This window comes from Rattus norvegicus, chromosome 1, assembly GCF_021556685.1.
Source record: "Rattus norvegicus strain SHRSP/BbbUtx chromosome 1, alternate assembly SHRSP_T2T, whole genome shotgun sequence".
In the NCBI taxonomy this organism is placed as follows: domain Eukaryota; kingdom Metazoa; phylum Chordata; class Mammalia; order Rodentia; family Muridae; genus Rattus; species Rattus norvegicus.
The window spans coordinates 6193289-6213367 of NC_141534.1; the positions used below are offsets into that span (position 1 = coordinate 6193289).

A 20079-nucleotide genomic window follows, 5' to 3' on the forward strand; every position below is an offset into this window, starting at 1 on the left:
AGAGAGAGAGAGACAGAGAGAAAGAGACAGAGAGAGAGACTAGAGGTGAGGTTCTATACTCTCCTTTGCAGAACTTCTCAAACCCCTAACTAAGGAAACCCTATCAGCCTCTATTTCTCAACATTTTACTTCACCTATTGAGGATCAGGTACATTCTGTATGCACACTCTAGTAGTCTCCCAAAGCATCATAGTCAAACCTCATTTTAAATGGTCCAGGTTAGGGCAGCTATCTGCTCTTTGAACCAAAGAATATTTCTTCCTGGGTGGGTCTTGAGGAGATTACCCCCTTCCTGAGCCAGACCAGAGCCCAAGAAATAATAAGTCTTTTAAAGGTTCAAGAAACCCTGCCCCAAGAGGCACTGCAAGTGTGGCTGCTGTGTTCTATGTGTCTCAGTAGGTGACAAACAGGAGAGAAGTTATATTTATGTTCAGCGATCAACAGATGAACATCTGAATATTTAGTAGCCTACCATTTTCTGAAAAAGAAAATGAGTCTGAAACAACCAATCAAAATGCCCTGCACCTCTCCTGGGCAGGAAGGAAGAGTTGTCCATGGTTGAGCTGGGAGACTGACCAGCTCAGATATCTTTGAGGCCCAAATTCAGGGTTTTGAATTGGCTGACCCCAACATCTGTCCTGCATATCCAGCACTACAGAATTTTCATGACACAGGGCAACAACAGGATATCCAAGAACTGTCCCATTAAGGTTCTAGTATTGACAGAGTAGCAGAAGCCAGAGTCCTCGTACCAGGCTGATCATTGCAATGAACATTTACAAGCAAAGAAGTATAGACAAAGGGGTATAATGTGGGACACACTATGACACACCACAGCTTCCACAAAGATACGGTTTTTCTCTGTTGGAGGCGGGGGAGGTTGCAAGAGTGGATTTATTTTATGTATATGAGTACACTCTAGTTGTCTTCAAACACACAACAAATTGTTTACAGATGGTTGTGAGCCACCATGTGATTTCTGGGAATTGAACTCAGGACCTCTTGAAAAGCAGTCAGTGCTCTTAACCACTGAGCTATCTCTACAGTTTGAACTTTTCTTCTTAAAAATAATCTTAAAATAAAAGTTTAGGAATATCCATGGGTTCTTGTTACTTGCAAGAAAATGCAAAGAGAGAGGAATGTAAATAGTAATGCTACTTTTACCTTTATTATTTTGTTTTCAAAGCTCTGAAAAATGAGCATGTGTGGTTTTCCTTATTATTAACACTGTCTCTACATAAAAGCAAGGAGAATACCATAATTCTGCTCACGGTATCATCACCATTATTCAACAGTTTTCAGAATTTTCTGTATTTGCTTCTTTTGTTTCTTATCATATCTTGTTTTTGAAGTATTTTAAATAAACATTTGACTCTCCATCTCTAAAATTATGTCAGCATTAACTTGAGAGCACACATAAGTTTGACATCCTTAACACAATAGACGAGGACAAAATATTGTCCCTCCATGCCGCCAACGTTGAATGAAGCTTTAATGCCAACATTATGGTATCAGTAGGCAGAGCTACTCAGAGGTAATTACCATAAAAAGTAAAAGTCCCTTAAACGTTTTGTGGCTTTTATCACAAGGGACCAGAGACCTCCCTTGTCCTTTCTGCCAACTGAGATTACAATAAGATTTTAAGTGTGTGGAAATCAGGACATACCTTTTTTTTTTCTCCATCTTTATTAAATTGGGTGTTTCTTATTTACATTTCGATTGTTATTCTCTTTCCCGGTTTCCGGGCCAACATCCCCCTAGCCCCTTCCCCTCCCCTTCTATATGGCTGTTCCCCTCCCCATCCTCCCCCCATTACCGCCCTCCCCACAACAATCAGTTCAGTCTTGGCAGGACCAAGGGCTTCCCCTTCCACTGGTGCTGTTACTAGACTATTCATTGCTACCTGTGAGGTTGGAGCCCAGGGTCAGTCCATGTATAGTCTTTGGGCAGTGGCTTAGTCCCTGGAAGCTCTGGTTGGTTGGCATTGTTGTTCATATGGGGTCTCAAGCCCCTTCAAGCTCTTTCAGTCCTTTCTTTGATTCCTTCAATGGGGGTCCCGTTCTCAGTTCAGTGGTTTGCTTGTACCCCACAACTGTAGCAAGTAAATGTTTATTGTACAAGCCATCTAGCCTGTGATCCTAGGTTTTAAGAGCTTGAACTGTTTAGAACAATTGACAGAAACATTTTATCATTATACAAATGAAGCTGTCCTGCAATATAGAACTGTTGTCCAAATTTCTTCAGTCATCCTTAAAAAATGTCTTTGAAAAACTTCCATTTTTTTCCGTAGTTTGCACTGACTATAGCATAATGCGATTCTTATCATTAAAGTGCGTTCATCCTGACCAGTGCCCCTTGCCTTAAATTTTTCAGACATTAACTCCTGGAAGCAGCACAGGTCTTTCCTATAGAGTGTCACACAATCTGAATTTGTTATTGTGTTTCATTTAATTTGTTTTTCTGTCTCTCCTTGTTTTCTGGAAACTGATCAAGGCTCGAGCAGATGCAAATATGTCTGCTACTAATACAACATCTAACTAATATTTGAACATATATATATATATATATATATATATATATATTACTCTTTCAAAAACTGAATTTATGAAAGGTGTACTTCTACCGGATTCTCGTATTAGAATACCTGACCTTTAAGAATATGTCAAAGCGGGGTTGGGGATTTAGCTCAGTGGTAGAGCGCTTGCCTAGCAAGCGCAAGGCCCTGGGTTCGGTTCCTAGCTCCGGAAAAAAAAAAAAAAGAATATGTCAAAGCATTTTCTTGCAGGAAGTTTCTTGTGAATACTTCTTAAAATCTGAAGAGGTTGAATCTCACTAGCTAAAATCATGAGATCCGATACTAGGGACTTTGAAGGTCTGGAAGTTCCTTTGTCGACAGATACTGCCCTAAGTGGGATTGTAAGAAGATAGTCCCTAGAAAATATTACATAAATAAGGCTTAACTCTAACCACCTTAAAAACAATTTTGAGATTTTCATTTAATTGCAGCATCTCTCCCTTTTCTCTTCTCTCCACAAGCCTTTGTGAACTCCTCTCTGCTCTTCTTCAAATCCATGGCCTCCTTTTCCAATAATTACTATTGCATGCATACATCTATCTGTGTTTACATGTATATTCCTAAAAGTAGCCTCATCCATCTGAATAATGCTACTTGCATATAAGTTTCAGGGCAACCATTAGGCAATGAGCAACCCATTGGAGTGCTTTTCCCTGAAAAGGTCTATCTTTCCTGTTCCCCATTTACTCAGTTGCTTATAGACCCTTGGGTAGGCTACTGTGTCACGCCCAATCACTTCTTACAGCATGGCGGCTCTGGCCCTTTGTAAATTTTAATGGTCTTAATTTTATAGATTTGTTCAATGACTGATGTTCTTTGTAAAAGCATTCACTTAAAAATTATACTGGCATATATTCATTGTATATGGCAAAATAATATTCTATCAAGTACATTTAGTATGTTGACCATGTTAAGCCTCTTTTCCCTTCAATCGCTTTGTCCACCTTTATTCACTTTTCTATTAGTCTCCCTCCCTCCTCTAATATATATATGTATATATATATATATGTATATAATATTTTAAGTAAGTTATGTAATAATAACTTATGTAAAATATTTATCCATTCATTTGTTATTTTCTTCATTAATAATCATTAACTACCCACCCAGTGCCAACTAAGTAAGACACTGGGAGAGAGAGAGAGAAGCAATTTCTCCAACTATTTAATTTTCAATTTGGATTAAGCTAACAGCACTTAATATTTGAACTCGGCATACAAAAGCCTGAAGGAGGTTTCACTATGATGCAAATAAGTGTTAGACATGTCTAGACATGTCACCTGCCAGCCTGTGTCTTTGCCTAACAGCTTGAGACAAACATATTTATGCTATGTTGGAACATGTTGTGCGAGACTAGAAAGACCAGATGCTACCGGTGCACAGGAGCGAAAGAAGTTACTTCTTTTTTTTTTTGGTTCTTTTTTTCGGAGCTGGGGACCGAACCCAGGGCCTTGCGCTTCCTAGGTAAGCGCTCTACCACTGAGCTAAATCCCCAGCCCCAAGAAGTTACTTCTAACTAGGAACTCTAACTACAGTTTCTGATTTCACCAAAACCCGCAGTCTGCAATAAAATACTGTAAGCTCCTGGGCCTCATATGCATTCGTTTCATGCCTTAATCTGCCAGATCCTGACAAATACAGATGTGGATATTCATAGCCAACCATTGGACTGAGAACAGAGTCCCAAATGGAGGAGTTAGAGAAAGGACTGAAGGAACTGAAGGGGTTTGCGACCCCATAGGAGGAACAATAATATCAACCAACCAGCCCCCCAGAGCTCCCAGGAACTAAACCACCAACCAAAGAGTACACAGGGATGGACCTACGACCTACGGCTCCAGCCGCATATGTAGCAGAGGATGGCCTTGTTGGGCATCCATAGGAGGAGAGGCCCTAGGTCCTGTGAAGGCTCAATGCCCCAGTGTAGGGGAATGCCACAGCAGGAGGCAGGAGGGAGTGGAAGGGTGGGTGGGGGAGCACCTCATAGAAGCAGGGGGAGGGGGAATGGGATAGGTAGTTTTTGTAGGGGAAACCAGGAAAGGGGATAACATTTGAAATTTAATTAAAAATGAAGAAGTGGCGTTTGGGTTGGGTTCACAGAGGTATTCATCATGGAGTCCTGAATCAGGGCTTTGCAAGAAGTAGTTTGATCGAATTTGCTTTCTCGTTACCTTTTTGAAAGTACTTGCACGATATTATAGGTCCTCTTTATAATTTGTTTGGTTTTTCTTCTGTACGTGGTCACAGCTATTTCAGCCCCCTTTGTCCTAACGTTTGCTCATTGAGAAGTGGCAGGATAAGTGGGTTTGTGGAAATCAGGAACATGTCAGGTCAAAGACATGGAGCAGCCCATTACCCAAGAACAAATTGCAAAAATTCTGCCCAGGGACTATGCTTGAACCTAGTCAATTCTTACCAAAGAAGGTGCAGAGCATAAAATAAAAACAATTCCAGATGTCTATTCATTGTCTAATTGAGAACTTCTGCATCTCAGATGTAGTCTGCACTTTGCCATCCTGACTTAATTAAGCGAAGACAGAGGCAAGCACGGCTCACAGCAGCCCCACTCTGCTCCCCTTGGTGGCCATTATCTGACACTGACTTGAGCAATCAACGCCTGTGCTTTGTGACAGGCATGAGGGAAGGATCAAGCAGCGAATGTGTTCCAGAGAGAGCGTGTTTAAAACACGGTTTGGCTGCTCTCTACTTGTACGGAGAGGTGCAACCTGTTCAGCTTCTCTGGTCCACGTTCTTACTAAATGGAGTCTAGACACATTTAAAGGGACGTGGTGAGAACTGTGTGTGTTCATGAAGGTGAATAAACTCTGAAATCCACACAGGGAGTCATGATGCTTTTGCTTGATAGTAAACATTAGAACTTTTCTTTCATTTTAAGTAAGGCTTTTTACTTTCTTACACCTAGAAAATTACACTTAAAAGTATTTAAAAAATAGATACAAACTCTTCCTTTTAGCAGATTTTATGATCAAGGACATAAATGTGTTTCTGTGACAAAGTTACACCTTGAAGTAGAGTAACGACAGGGACAGGACCCATGTAGAAATGACAAGAGGCAAAGAAGATGAAAACAAAGGTTTAGCCTAAGCTCTTTCAAATAGAAGAGCTAGTGAGCATTGGGGCTCATATTCTGAATACAATCTAGCTGAAGTGCAGAGAAAACACGTAAATTACAGGAAGACAGTCTGACCATAGGAGACAAGAACACGGAAAGAGTTTGCAAGAGAGAGCTAGGAAAAGGGGCAAAGAGGCAGAAAAGAAAGAAGGAAGCAGGTGATTCAGAAGACACACCAAGGGCTTTGGAGACTGCCAGTTGACTTGAGTTCTAAGCCAATTTGTGCCCTGACCTTAGCTTTAGAAACATCTATCAAACTCATGGGGGGGGGGGGGGCAAAATTTCTTTCTTTTTTCTTTTTTTATTGGATATTTTACGTATTTACATTTCAAATATTAGCCCATTTCCCGGCTCACCCCTCTCCCATCCCCCTTCCCCCGCTTCTATGGAGGCTGCTCCCCTTCCCACCCACCCACTCCCACCTCAACACCCTGGCAATCCCCTACACTGAGGAATCAAGTCTTCACACAACCAAGGGCTTCTCCTCCTATTGATGCTAAGCCATGCCATCCTCTGCAACATATGTGGCTGGAGCCATGGGTCCTCCATGTGTACTCTTTGATTAGTCCCTGGAACTGGTTGGTTGATACAGTTCTTCCTATTGGGTTGCAAACCCCTTCAGCTCCTTCATTCCTTTCTCTAACTCCTCCAGTGGGGTCCCAGTGCTCAGTCCCATGGTTAGCTGCAAGCATCCACATCTGTATTGGTAATGATCTAGAAGAGCCTCTCAGGAGACATCCATATCAGGTTCCTGTCAGCAAGCACTTCTTGGCATCAGCAATAGGGACTGGGTTTGTTGGCTGCACATGGGATGGATTTCCCAGGCTGGGCAATCTCTGCATGAACTTTCCTTCAGTCTCTATTCCACTCTTTGTCCCTGTATTTTCTTTAGAAAGGAACAGTTCTGGGTGAAAATATTGAGAAGGGTGGGTGACTCCATCCCTGAACCGGGGAACTTGCCTAACCTCTGGTTATGGTCTCTATAGGTTCTCCCTCCCTATTGTTGGGCATTTCAGCTAATCTCATTCCTGTTGGGTCCTGAGAGCTTCCCGCTTTCCTGGCATCTGGGACTTGCTGTTGGCTAAACTCTGTTTGTCATCTGTCATTACCACACACCACTGTTCAAATTCATGACTATATATATATATAAAATATGTCTCCTCTTATACCTGATCCTGCCCCCCTTTCCCCCCTCCCCTTCTCTCTTCTTCCCAGGTCACTCCAACACTCTACCTCCCATGAGTATTTTATTCCCCTTTCTAAGAAGAACCGAAGAATCCACATTTTGGTCTTCCTTCTTGAGCTTAATATGGTCTGTAAATTGTAACTGGATATTCCAAGTTATTCGGCTAATATCCACTTGTCAGTGAGCGCATACCATGTGTGTTTTTCTGTAATTGGGTTACCTCACTTAGAATATTTTCTAGTTCCATCCATTTGCCTAAGAATTTCATGAAGTCGTTGTTTTTGATAGCTGAGTAATATTCCATTGTGTAGATGTACCACATTTTCTGTATCCATTCCTCTGTTGAAGGGCATCTGAGTTCTTTCCAGCTTCTGGCTATTATAAATAAGGCTGCTATGAACATAGTGGAGCATGTGTCTTTGTTATATGTTGGAGCTTCTTTTGGGTATATGCCCAGAAGTGGTATAGCTGGGTCTTCACGTAGCACTATGTCTAATTTTCTGAGGAACTGCGAGATTGATTTCTAGAATAGCTTGTACCAGCTTGCAATCCCCACAACAGTGGAGGAGTGTTCCTCTTTCTCCACATCTTCAACAGCATCTGTTGTCACCTGAGTTTTTGATCTTAGCCATTCTGACTGGTGTGAGGTAGAGTATCAGGGTTGTTTTGATCTGCATTTCCCTGATGACTAAGGATGTTGAATACACGTTAGGTTTTTCCCAGCCATTCAATATTACTCAGTTGAGAATTCTTTGTTTGGCTCTGTACCCCATTTTAATAGAGCTATTTAGTGCTCTGGAGTCTAGCTTCTTGAATTCTTTGTATATATTGAATATTAGCCATCTTTCAGATGTAGGATGGGTAAAGATCTTTTTCCAATCTGTTGGTTGCCATATTGTCCTGTTGACAGTGTCCTTTGCCTTAAAGACGCTTTGCAATTTTATGAGGTCCTATTTGTGGATTCTTGATCTTGAGCATAAGCCATTGGTGTTTTGTTCAGGAAGTTTTCCCCCTATGCCCATGTGTTCAAGGGTCTTCCGCAACTCTCTCTTCTATTTGTGTGAGTGTATCTGGTTTGATGTGGAGGTCCTTGATCCACTTGAACTTGAGCTTTGTACAAGGAGATAAGAATGAGTCAATATGCATGCTTCTACATGCTTATCTCCAGTTGAAACAGCACCACTTGTTGAAAATGCTTTTTCCTACTGGATGGTTTTAGCTCCTTTGTCAAAGGTCAAGTGACCATAGATGCGTGGCTTCATTTCTGCATCTTCAGTTTTATTCCATTGATCTACCTGCCTGTCTCTGAACCAATACCATACAGTTTTTCTCACTATTGCTCTGTAATACTGCATGAGGTGAGGGATGGTGATTCCCCCAGAAGTTCTTTTGTTGTTGAGAATAGTTTTCACTATCCTGTGCTTTTAGTTATTCCAAATGAATTTGCACATTGCTTTCTAACTCTATGAAGAATTGAGTGGGAATTTTGATGGAGATTGCATTGAATCTGTAGATTGCTTTTGGCAAGATGGTCATTTTTACTATATTAATCCTGCCACTCTTTGATTTCTTTCTTCAGGGGCTTGAAGTTCTTTTCATGCAGATCTTTCACTTGCTTGGTTAAAGTCACACCGAATAATTTTATATTATTTGTGACTATTGTAAATGGTGTTGTTTTCCTACTTTCTTTCTCAGCCTATTTATATTTTGAGTAGCAGAAGCCTACTTATTTGTTTGAGTTAATTTTATATCCAACCATTTTGCTGAAGTTATCAGGTTTAGGAGTACTCTGGTGGAGCTCTTGGGGTCACTTAATTATATTATCAGATCATCTGCAAATAGTGATATTTTGACTTTTTCCTTTCTAATGTGTATCCATTTGACCTCCTTTTGTTGTCTGATTGCTCTGACTAGGACTTCGAATACTATATTGATTAAGTAGGGAGAGAGATGGCAGCTGTGTCTAGTCTCTGATTTTAGTGGGATTGTTTCATTTAGTTTGATGTTGGCTACTGGTTTGCTACATATTGCTTTTACTATGTTTATGAATGTGCCTTGAATTTCTGAACTTTCCAAAACTTTTAACATGAAGGGGTGTTGAATTTTATCAAATGCTTTCTCAGAATCTAATGAGATGGTTTTGTGGTTTTGTCATTAAGTTTGTTTATTTAGGGGGTTGGGGATTTAGCTCAGTGGTAGAGCGCTTGCCTAGCAAGGGCAAGGCCCTGGGTTCGGTCCCCAGCTCCCCCCCCCAAAAAAAGAAGAAAAGGATAAAAAGTTTGTTTATTTAGTGGATTACATTGATGGATTTCTGTATATTGAACCATCCCTGCATCCCTGGGATGAAGCCTACTTGGTTATGGTGAATGATCGTTTTGCTGTGTTCTTGGATTTAGTTTACAAGAATTTTATTGAGTATTTTTGCCTCAATATTCATAAGGGAAATTGGTCGGAAGTTCTCTTTCTGTGTCGGATCATTGTATGGTTTAGATATAAGTGTAATTGTTCCTTTCAAAGAACTGATTAGGTAGTTCTTATTTTTTGGAGTAGTTTGAAGCATTATTGGTATTAGGTCTTCTTTGGGGGTCTGATAGAATTCTGTACTAAACCCATCTGGTACTGGGTTTTTTTTAAATTAGGAGACATTCCATAACTGCTTCTATTTCTTTTGGGGTTATGGGACACTTTAGATGGTTTATCTGATCTTCATTTAACTTTGGTACCTGGTATCTGTCTAGAAAACTGTCCATTTCATCCAGATTTTCTAGTTTTGTTGAGTATAGGCTTTTGTAGTAGGATCAGATGATTTGCTGAATTTCCTCAGATTCTGTTGTTATGTCTCCCTTTTCATTTCTGATTTTGTTAATTTGGATACTGTCTCTGTGCCCTCTGGTTAGTCTGACTAAGGATTTATCTACCTTGTTGATTTTCTAAAAGAATCACTTACTGGTTTTGCTGGTTCTTTGTATAGTTTTTTTTGTTTGTTTGTTTGTTTGTTTGTTTGTTTGTATTTGGTTGGTTTCAGCCCTGAATTTGATTATTCCCTGCTGTCTACTCCTCTTGGGTGTATTTGCTTCCTTTTGTTCTAGAGCTCTTAGGTGTGCTGTCAAGCTGCTAGTGTATGCTGTCTCCATTTTCTTTTGGAGGCACTCAGGGCTATGAGTTTTCCTCTTAGCACTGCTTTCATTGTGTTCCACAAGTTTTGTTAAATTGTGTGACTTCATTGTCATTAAAATATAAAAAGACTTTCATTTCTTTCTTTATTTCTTCCTTGACCAAGTTAGAGTAGAGTGTTGTTCAGTTTCCATGTGCATGTGGACTTGTGAGTTTGGTTGTTATTGAAGACCAGTGTTAGTCCGTGGTGATCTGATAGGATGCATGGGATTATTTCAATCTTCTTGTATCTGTTGAGACTTGTTTTGTGACCAATTATATGGTCAGTTTGGAGAAGGTACCACGAGGTGCTGAGAAGACTATATATTCTTTTGTTTTAGGATGAAATGTTCTATAAATATCTGTTAAGTCCATTTGTTTCATAACTTCTGTTAGTTTCTCTGTGTCTCTGTTTAATTTCTGTTTCCATGATCTGTCCATTGCTGAGAGCGGGGTGTTGAAGTCTCCCTCTATTATTGTGTGAAGTGCAATGTGTGCTTTGAGCTTTACTGAAGTTTCTTTTATTAATGTGGGTGCCCTTGCTTTTGGAGCATAGGTGTTCAGAAATGAGAGTTCATCTTGGTAGATTTTTGCTTTGATGAGTATGAAGTGTCCTTCCTATCTTTTTTGATAACCTTTTGCTGGATAAAGTATCCAGTCTATTAGTCTATGTCTTTTTATTGGGAAATTGAGTCCACTGATGTTAAGAGATATTAAGATATAGTGATTGTCACTTCTTTTTATTTTTGTTATTAGAGTTGGAATAATGTTTATGTGGCTATCCTTTTTGGTTTGCTGAAAAAATATTACTTACTTGCATTTTCTAGGGTGTAACTTCCCTCCTTGTGTTAGAGTTTTCTGTCTATTATCCTTTGTAGGGCTGAATTCGTGGATGGATATGGCACAAATTTAGTTTTGTCTTGGAATAGCTTGGTCTCTCCATGTATGTAAATGGAGAATTTTGCTGGATATAGTAGCCTGGACTGACATTGGTGTTCTGTTATGGTCTGTGTGACATCTCCCCAGGATCTTCTGGCTTTCACAGTCTCCAGTGAGAAGTCTAGTGTAATTCTTATAGGGTTGCCTCTATATGTTACTTGTCCTTTTCCCCTTATGGCTTTTAATATTCTTTCTTTGTTTTTTGTATTTGGTGTTTTGATTATTATGTGATGGAAGTAGTTTGTTTTCTAATTCAGTCTATTTGGAGTTATTTAGGCTTCTTTTATATTCATAGACTTCTCTTTCTTTAGGTTAGGGAAGTTTTCTTCTATAATTTTGTTGAGGATATTTACTGGCCCTTTAAGTTGGGAATCTTTGCTCTTCTATACCTATTATCCTTAGGTTTGGTCTTCTCATTGTGTCCTGGATTTCCTTGATGTTTTGGGTTAGGAGAGCTTTTGCATTTTGCATTTTCTTTGACTGCAGTGTCAATGTTTTCTACGGTATCTTCTTCCTCTGAGATTCTCTTTTCTATCTCTTGTATTCTGCTGACTATGCTTGCATCTGTGACTGCTGATCTCTTTCCTAAGTTTTCTATCTTTAGGGTCATCTCCTTTTGTGATTTCTTTATTGTTTCTATTTCCATTTGTAGATCCTGGATGTTTTTGTCAATTTCTTTACCTTTTTGATTGTGTTTTCCTTTAATTCTTTAAGGGATTTTTGTGTTTCCTCTAAGTACTCCTACTTATTTACCTGTGTTCTCCTGTATTTCTTTAATGGTGTCATTTATGCCTTTCTTAAAGTCCTCTATCATCATCCTGAGGTATAATTTTAAATCCAAACTGTGCCTTTCTGGTGTGTTGGGATATCCGGGACTTGCTGTGGTGGGAGAACTGCATTCTGACGATATCAAGTAGCCTTGGTTTCTATTGCTTAGGTTCTTGCTCTTGCCTCTGGACATCTGGTTATCTCTGACATTAGTTGATGTTGTTATCTCTGCCTGGAGCTTGTCCCTACTGTGGGCCTGTGAACCTGTGATCTTAGGAGTCAGAGCACTCCTGGGAAACCAACTCTTTCTGGGGTGGATTTGGGTAGGGAGGGCTCAGGGACAACCTTAGCTCTGAGGCACAGATGGAGACAGGGAAGATCCTGTCCCTGGCTGCTCCGAGGTTCCTGACCCCTGTGTACTTCTGGCAGGTTCCTCTTTGGACAGTTATTGGAGTGAAAGTGGTGGTTTCCCCTGCAGGTTTAAACGTGAGAGTACTCTTAGGAGACCAGTTCTCTCTGGGTTGGTTTTAGGTATGGAGGACTTTGGAGATTCTTAGCTCCAGGGCATAGATCAAGTCTAAAATTTAAAATGATTTCTAGTGTGCATTAGTGGCTAAGGAGGAACAAACTAGGGAAAGATCTGACTAAAATGCACATGCAATTGCTCTTTAAATACTTATGTAAGACTAGGGAAGGCTCCTTTTTTTGGGTAACCCAAGTTGCACTCAATTGATTTGAAGGAAAAGGAAGAAGAAAATTCCAAGTAAGGAAGGGGAAGGTTGATCTTGGATGAGTTGAGGGTGGCATGATCAAAATAAGGTGTATGTTGTTCTCAAAGAACCAATAAAACTATCCGTAAAGACTTGTGCTAACAATCTCCTCACATGCTACTGAAAGTGTACCCAGGGGTGGAAATCTAGTGAATGTCCAGTATGGAGAGCTTTGATTATACAGCTTTTATGTTGTGTGGTCTCAGTACTACCCCATATCACTTGCTTGTTGTACATTAACCCCACTTGTTTGGATGATGACTGGGTCTAACTAACTACTGTAGAAGTGATAGTGAAATGTGTTCACCATTTATGGTTCATCTCCCTCACAGTTGGGCTTCAAGCAACTAACATTTAACTGATCCTTAAGGTCAAGGTGTGGGAGAAGTGAAGACAAGGATTCTTTTGTATGTGACCATTTCAAACATATCACACAACCGCGAAGCTTACGCAGACATAGAGACCACATGACTCATCAAGTATTCCTATTAGCATGCAAGAGATTGGTGCAACCTGTCTGTTACTTCCTGTGACCATGAAAACAGGGCTTTACTCCCTCCCTTTCATGTTTCATTTCTTCTGTCTCATTGCTCCATCTCCAGCATAACCTAGGCTATCATGATTGGCAAAATAGATCATCTCCCCTTCTTCCAGTAATATGGATCAAGCAATACCAAGGATTGACTCCTCTGGATAGAGCAGACATACATCTTCAGTGAGTCCTCAAATTCATCATTTTGATGATTAAACAAATGTAGAGATGTGAAAAGGTCCATGATATTCCAAGACCAAAGCAGCCAAGTTTGAGCATAGCTGAAGATTTTCAGCCTAGGAGTCTTGCAGAATAGATTCCTCCAACACAAATACACTTCTCCAGAGCAAAAACATTTATGTATTGAGTCTGTGAAATGAGATTGTTCTATTAAAAGCAAGCGTTTAGCTTAGTTATAAAAGTCAGCTAATTGTTTGAGAGTTTAATGATAATCTGCATAATTATTACCTCCAGCTGATAGTTGCTAGGTAATTTTTATTAGGAATTTAGGTGACTTATTTTTGTATCTCCAATGAAAATTTCATATTTTTTGAGGAGAGAAATAATTTCTTCTAACTTTCCCCCTGTTTTATAGTATAAAGTCTTTTAGTGAATATTCTGGAATGCAGTGACCTATCAAATAAAAATAATTCCTCCTGAAGTTAACATGTTTTAGACAGCTTATACTTTATTAAAATTAAAAACCAGAGAACAAAATTGTTATTATAAATCTCCTTTATTTAAGTGTTTTTCTTGTATCTTTACAAATTACTGAAATGACACTATGATATTAAGTAGCTTTCATCTTGAGTTAATATATGGAAGTAATTCAGTCTGTGTAATTAGACAAGCTTCCACAGATTCACAGACTCTAGCAGACTTTGGGGAGATAACTCATATAGTTTCATTATAATATAGACAATGGAAAATTTATATCAATTATTATCTATACTAAATGCATATATGTCAAAATAGTCATAAAATTTAAAGCTTTTTTATCATAATGTTGTTATAGACACTTTGGAATTCTACAGTAATTCTCCTTCTTTGGGCCTCCCTTTTCACATTTCTAAATTGAACCTATCTTCCAGGGTGTTTTCATATATAAGGTAGTGTAAAACATAGTATTTGGCATGAAGTAAATAACAATGTTATTAAATAACTAATAAAGTAATCTATCTCATAGACTGGTCTAAATAACATTCATGTACATACATACATACATACACACACACACACACACACAGGCATAAAATAATTCCTCATACTATTCACAAGATTTAGAGAATCAGAAATGATCAGGGTACATTATAATAGGGGGATGGTTACATAAACCACAAGATACAAGAGTAGTCATTGAGCTGCTTTGGTCATAGCAGCAGGTGTGCCTTGTGTGCCACTCATGGAGACCTGGTATTTCCCACAGGTCTCCTGCAGACCCCCACAGCCATAGAGCTACTGACCTTTTCCTGGTTGGACTGCTCCCATGTTGGCACAGACTCACTCCTGACCAATGACGCCTCATGATCACAACTCGCCAATTGTATTCTCCCTTCCTATGCTTTTCTTCTCTTTATTTTGCTTCTCTTTTCTTACCCCGGTTCATAACCTGATTTCCAGAAAGGCCTGTTGTTCTGTGAGCTTGGATGCTGTGCATTTGAGCCTCCACTGGGAAGCTTAGTAGAATTATCTCTCAACATATTGTTGGGTTATGTAAAGTGGAGTATGTGAGCTTACTTCATAGTCCCTCAGCTCTGATGAGGTAAACCTCCTGCTCTAAGCCATAGTAATAGATTTATGAAAATCAAGATGCACAATTATGCAGGAAAGACGGGTCTTAGAATGTCAAAAGAGACCTTACACGGCTGAAGAGAATGCTCAGAGGCACCTGCTGCTCTTGCAGGAGACCAGACTTCTCAGCATCCATTTGGGGAAGTATATAACTACCTATAACTCCAGATCCTGAGGGCCCAGTACCCTCTTCTTCCCTCAGTGGATACCCATGCACACATGGTATAACTTACATATACACATATGCATACATAATATACTTAAAAATAAATCATTTTTAAAGCAAGTGAAGGGTTAAGGTGCTAGCTGCCAGGTGATAACTGTAATTGGACTCTCATCATCTACATGATAGAAGAGAACTGACTCCCAACAGTTGCCCCCTGGTCCCCGTGTGCGTGCCCCACATACAACAAGTAAATTAATAACTAAGTATAACTTTAAGCTTTAAAAGCCACATAAACCACTGAAAAGAAAAAAAGAGAACTACAGTGACAGTATTCCCACGTGGTAACTGGTGATTAATTACTTTAGGGGTTCCTACAATGTATTTCAGTACTTTTAAAATGAAAGATGACAAAATTAGAGGAAATTGTTGTAAAGAAATAACTCCTAGATTAACAACATGCACGTTTAAAGCAATCTTTATGGTAATCTCTTGTGGTGATTCTCCCACTGTGGGAGCAGTCCATAAGTAGCAGTAAGTTCCAGTGTAGCAGTATAGCCCCATACGTATTTCAGGTGAGTCCCATACATACTTACTTCATCTATAGACTTCTGACTTCCCACCTCTAGCTGTAATTTTCTGTAAACAAACGTCTCTACTTATTATCTGTCTCCCTGCCCACGGATAGATTGCTCTATCATCTACCCCTTCCCTGTGAATTACTGTAAGCGTCCACACAGCAGATGCTTTCCTCGTATCTGTAGACCACCTTAGAATTCACCTTTCTCCCAAAGGCCAGCATTTGTATGTCCAACTGTCACCATTGGACCTCTGACATGAGGATGTTCTCTGGAGCGAGGAGCCCAGGGGCAGGCATACAGGACAACCTGAGAGAAATTGGGCATCATCCTGCACCTCCATCTCCCAAAGCCCCGGCCATGACTAGTGAAATGGTAGGTAAAGTCTGTGCAATAGGAACAATTGTGGGCATCTCATCCCTTCTCCCTCATAATCCCCACAAAATGGAGCATATTTCCATTGGTTGTCAGGTGTACTGCAGGTGACTGTATTTGTTGAATGCCTCTCACACCCTCTTTTCCATCGTTCCTAGGGGTTTCGAGGGGTAGATACCTCAATACCTTACTTCTACTCGAATCCTCTCCTCTAAGAGGAGGGGGTGTGTTTCTGAAGAAAGTCAATTAAAGAAGATATTCACCTATATTGGTAATTCCTATAGTAAAATAGATTCTGTTTGATACTGGCTCTGAGGTACACTAGAGCTCAAAATGTGTCAGACCACTAAACAAACTTCTGAAGTGGCTACATTGGAATAACAGCTGGGGTGAGTCATAAAACAAGGCAATAAAGGTAGAACTCTCTGGCTTCTGGACAAAACCACAAAACATCGGCATAACCACTGGGTCCAAGGGAAGGGAAGCCATGAGTACTGTGGGCTAAGTTTGCTCACATACCTTTCAGCAGCCAGGGCACTGGATAAATGTCAGATTAAGGCACTGTCTAATGAAAAAGAGAAATTCCCTAATAGCTGCAGCCTTCCTTTAGTAGATTCAACACACAATCCCTGGAATGCTTCCCAGGGAGACAAAGACAAAAAGCAAAAAAACCCTAATTTGATAGACCTCTTGAAAGAAACCTTGGTCAATAGGGCAGTTCTCTGCACTTGTCACCAAAAGTGCATTTTTTTTTATCTTTATTAACTTGAATATTTCTTATTTACATTTCGATTGTTATTCCCCTTCCCGGTTTCCGGGCCAACATCCCCCTAACCCCTCCCCTTCCCCTTCTATATGGGTGTTCCCCTCCCCATCTTCCCCCCATTATCACCCTCCCCTGAACAATCATGTTCACTGGGGGTTCAGTCTTGGCAGGACCAAGGGCTTCCCTTCCACTGGTGCTCTTACTAGGCTATTCAATGCTACCTGTGAGGTTGGAGCCCAGGGTCAGTCCATGTATAGTCTTTGGGTAGTGGCTTAGTCCCTGGAAGCTCTGGTTGCTTGGCATTGTTGTACATATGGGGTCTCGAGCACCTTCAAGCTCTTTCAGTTCTTTCTCTGATTCCTTCCATGGGGATCCTGTTCTCAGTTCAGTGGATTGCTGCTGGCATTCACCTATGTATTTGCTGTGTTCTGGCTGTGTCTCTCAGGAGCGATCTACATCCGGCTCCTGTCGGCCTGCACTTCTTTGCTTCATCCATCTTATCTAGTTTGGTGGCTGTATATGTATGAGCCACATGTTGGGCAGGTTCTGAATGGGTGTTTCTTCTGCCTCTGTTCTAAACTTTGCCTCCCTATTCCCTCCCAAGGGCATTCTTGTTCCCCTTTTAAAGAAGGAGTGAAGCATTCGAATTTTGGTCATCCTTCTTGAGTTTCATGTGTTCTGTGCATTTAGGGCAATTCAAGAATTTGGGCTGATAGCCACTTATCAATGAGTACATACCATGTGTGTTTTTCTGTGATTGGGTTACCTCACTCAGGATGATATTTTCTAGTCCCATCCATATGCCTAAGAATTTCATAAAGTCATTGTTTTTGATAGCTGAGTAATATTCCATTGTGTAGATGTACCACATTTTCTGCATCCATTCCTCTGTTGAAGGACATCTGGGTTCTTTCCAGCTTCTGGCTATTATAAATAAGGCTGCGATGAACATAGTGGAGCACGTGTCTTTGTTATTTTTTGGAGCATCTTTTGGGTATATGACCAAGAGAGGTGTAGCTGGATCCTCAGGTAGATCAATGTCCAATTTTCTGAGGAACCTCCAGACTGATTTCCAGAATGGTTGTACCAGTCTGCAATCCCACCAACAATGGAGGAGTGTTCCTCTTTCTCCGCATCCTCGCCAGCATCTGCTGTCACCTGAGTTTTTGATCTCTCATCAGACACTGCTGCCTTCTTGCCCATCCTTGCTCACGGCATGTCTGGTTCCCGGATTCCTTCTTTCTGTTATTGCACTGGACTTCTGTTCTCACCCCAGCTTCATGGGCAAACAGGTGACTTTGGATATGCTCTGACCCTGTCTAGGGTTGTCTGCCTTCTCCTTTGGCACAGCAGTTGTGGGCAATAAGCACTGTACTACAGACCAAACCAGGACATAAGGGAAATGGGTCCAAACAAAAAGAAACTAATTTAAAATAATTTTCTAGGTTTACTTCCAGGTTTAAGATTCTGTCAAACACTTCCTGTATGGGTTAGTTTTTCTTTTGTTTTGTTTTTGCCAACTTGACACAAGCTAGAGTTTTCTCAATTGAGGGAACCTCAATTGAAAAATTACCCTATCAAATGGTCTATAGGCAAGCATATAGGGCATTCTCTTGATTGATGATTAAGGTGTGCAGGCACAGCCCACTGGGGACTGTGCTGCTCCTAAGAAGATTGGTCTGGATTATATAAGTAAGTAGGTTGAACAATCTATAGAGAGCAAAGTTGTAAGTAGCATTCCTTTATGGCCACTGATTTGGTTCATACTTTCAGGTACCTGCCTTAAGTTCCCTTCATGAGGAACAGCGATGATGGGTGTGAGCCAAATAAAGCCCTTCCTCTACAAGTTGCTTTTGACCACAGTGTTTTGTTACAGCAATAGAAATTTGACTGGAACAGACATCAGTTCTTGAAGAGAGGCATCACTGTGACAGCCATGACCATGTACCTTTAGGGAGGATCATAGAAGTACTTGGAACCTGAGGCTAGAAAAGCTACTGAGATAAGAGTTTTAGGGATTGTTTCATGGGAGCCTAGATTATAAGAATGTGAAAGAAAGGTGTGCAATGGAGACCGAGTTTGTGGTGCTTTTGTGGAGCGTTTGAAAAGCCCTAAAAATTCTACTGAAACTGTCTGGGTGATAGGTTTGAATTAAGAGTTTGTGGTTTGGTCACCTGGGGCTGAAGAGTCAGTTGTGGTAACAAGAGGCTCATACCACTGATGTGAAGGTCTTGGCTTTACCAGGACATTTCTTTTCAGTGTTTGTTTTCCTCCATTCTCAGATTTTCTTCCCCTTGATACTTACCTCATGTTCTTCCCAAGTAAAACCCCCAGATGAGATGGAGCCCGTTTCAAGAAGATGATTACTAGTGAGACTTCATACCCAAGCTCATCCTCTTGTTCTTCAGCCATAATAACTGAAGTTGCCTTTTACGTTGTCTGAAGACATGTATTTCTGCAGGAAAGGAAACCCTGCCCCAACCCTGCCCATGAACACTTTCCCATGAGCAGTATATGTGGCCTCACCCTGATGTCCCATCACAACCATTTATGCCTTACCTGTAGTTCTCCCACAGAGGCCATTATTCCACGATTAGCTCCACCTTCCCGATCCTCTGTAGACACTAAATACCACTTCCACATCTCCAGGAAAGGGAACCAGCTGCCCAAGGGGACAGATGTTTCTTCTGTTAAAAGGAGAGTCTGTTTCCCATTAAACCATGCATTTAAGAAGGCAGAGTAAGGATCAGTAGGTAGAGAGGTGTAGCTATAGACCTGATAAGGATCTTGGAATATATCTTTGGAATACTGAGCTGGAAAAAGTGTAGTGGTCATGAATCTACTCTTACTCCTTCACAGCTCACCTTTCCTGGATACCAGCTTTGTCCCTAGGGCCCAGGAATTAGAATCCCAAGCAAAAATGTATCTGCTCCTATGAATGTGCTCGAGCCCTGAGCAGGAACTGCTGTTCCTATGTTCTGTATTGTCAGGGGACTAGACTGAAGCTCTGATGGACCAGCTGCTCTATGTGACTCCAGTGTGTCACATTGTGTGCTCCAGTGACTTCAGTCCTCCAGAATATCCACATGGCAGAGATGCCGGAAAGAAAATAATGTCAATAGCCTGGCACAGTGTTCCTTTGGTGTAGGTTTATATGCTGCCACCTTGCTCTTTGATTTGCTTCCAGGATATTCTAGTAGAAAGAAGGGCACGATTACCCTTCACTGTGGTGTCTGGACCCCAGCCACAGCCTCTCCAAAGATCTTCCAAGTGAAGCTTCTGGGCTCCTTCCAATTGATCCTTGAATCTACTGTGATATTCGGGTACAGCTTTAGTCTACAGACACAAAC

General features: G+C 40.6%; 1 non-coding gene across 1 annotated transcript; it reads left to right on the plus strand.

Moving 5' to 3' along the window:
• Positions 1-345: 345 nt before the first annotated feature.
• On the plus strand, positions 346-476 carry LOC120100440 (small nucleolar RNA SNORA17). The gene has a single exon (XR_015655984.1). It is a non-coding gene; the product is annotated as a small nucleolar RNA SNORA17 (small nucleolar RNA).
• Positions 477-20079: the final 19603 nt, after the last annotated feature.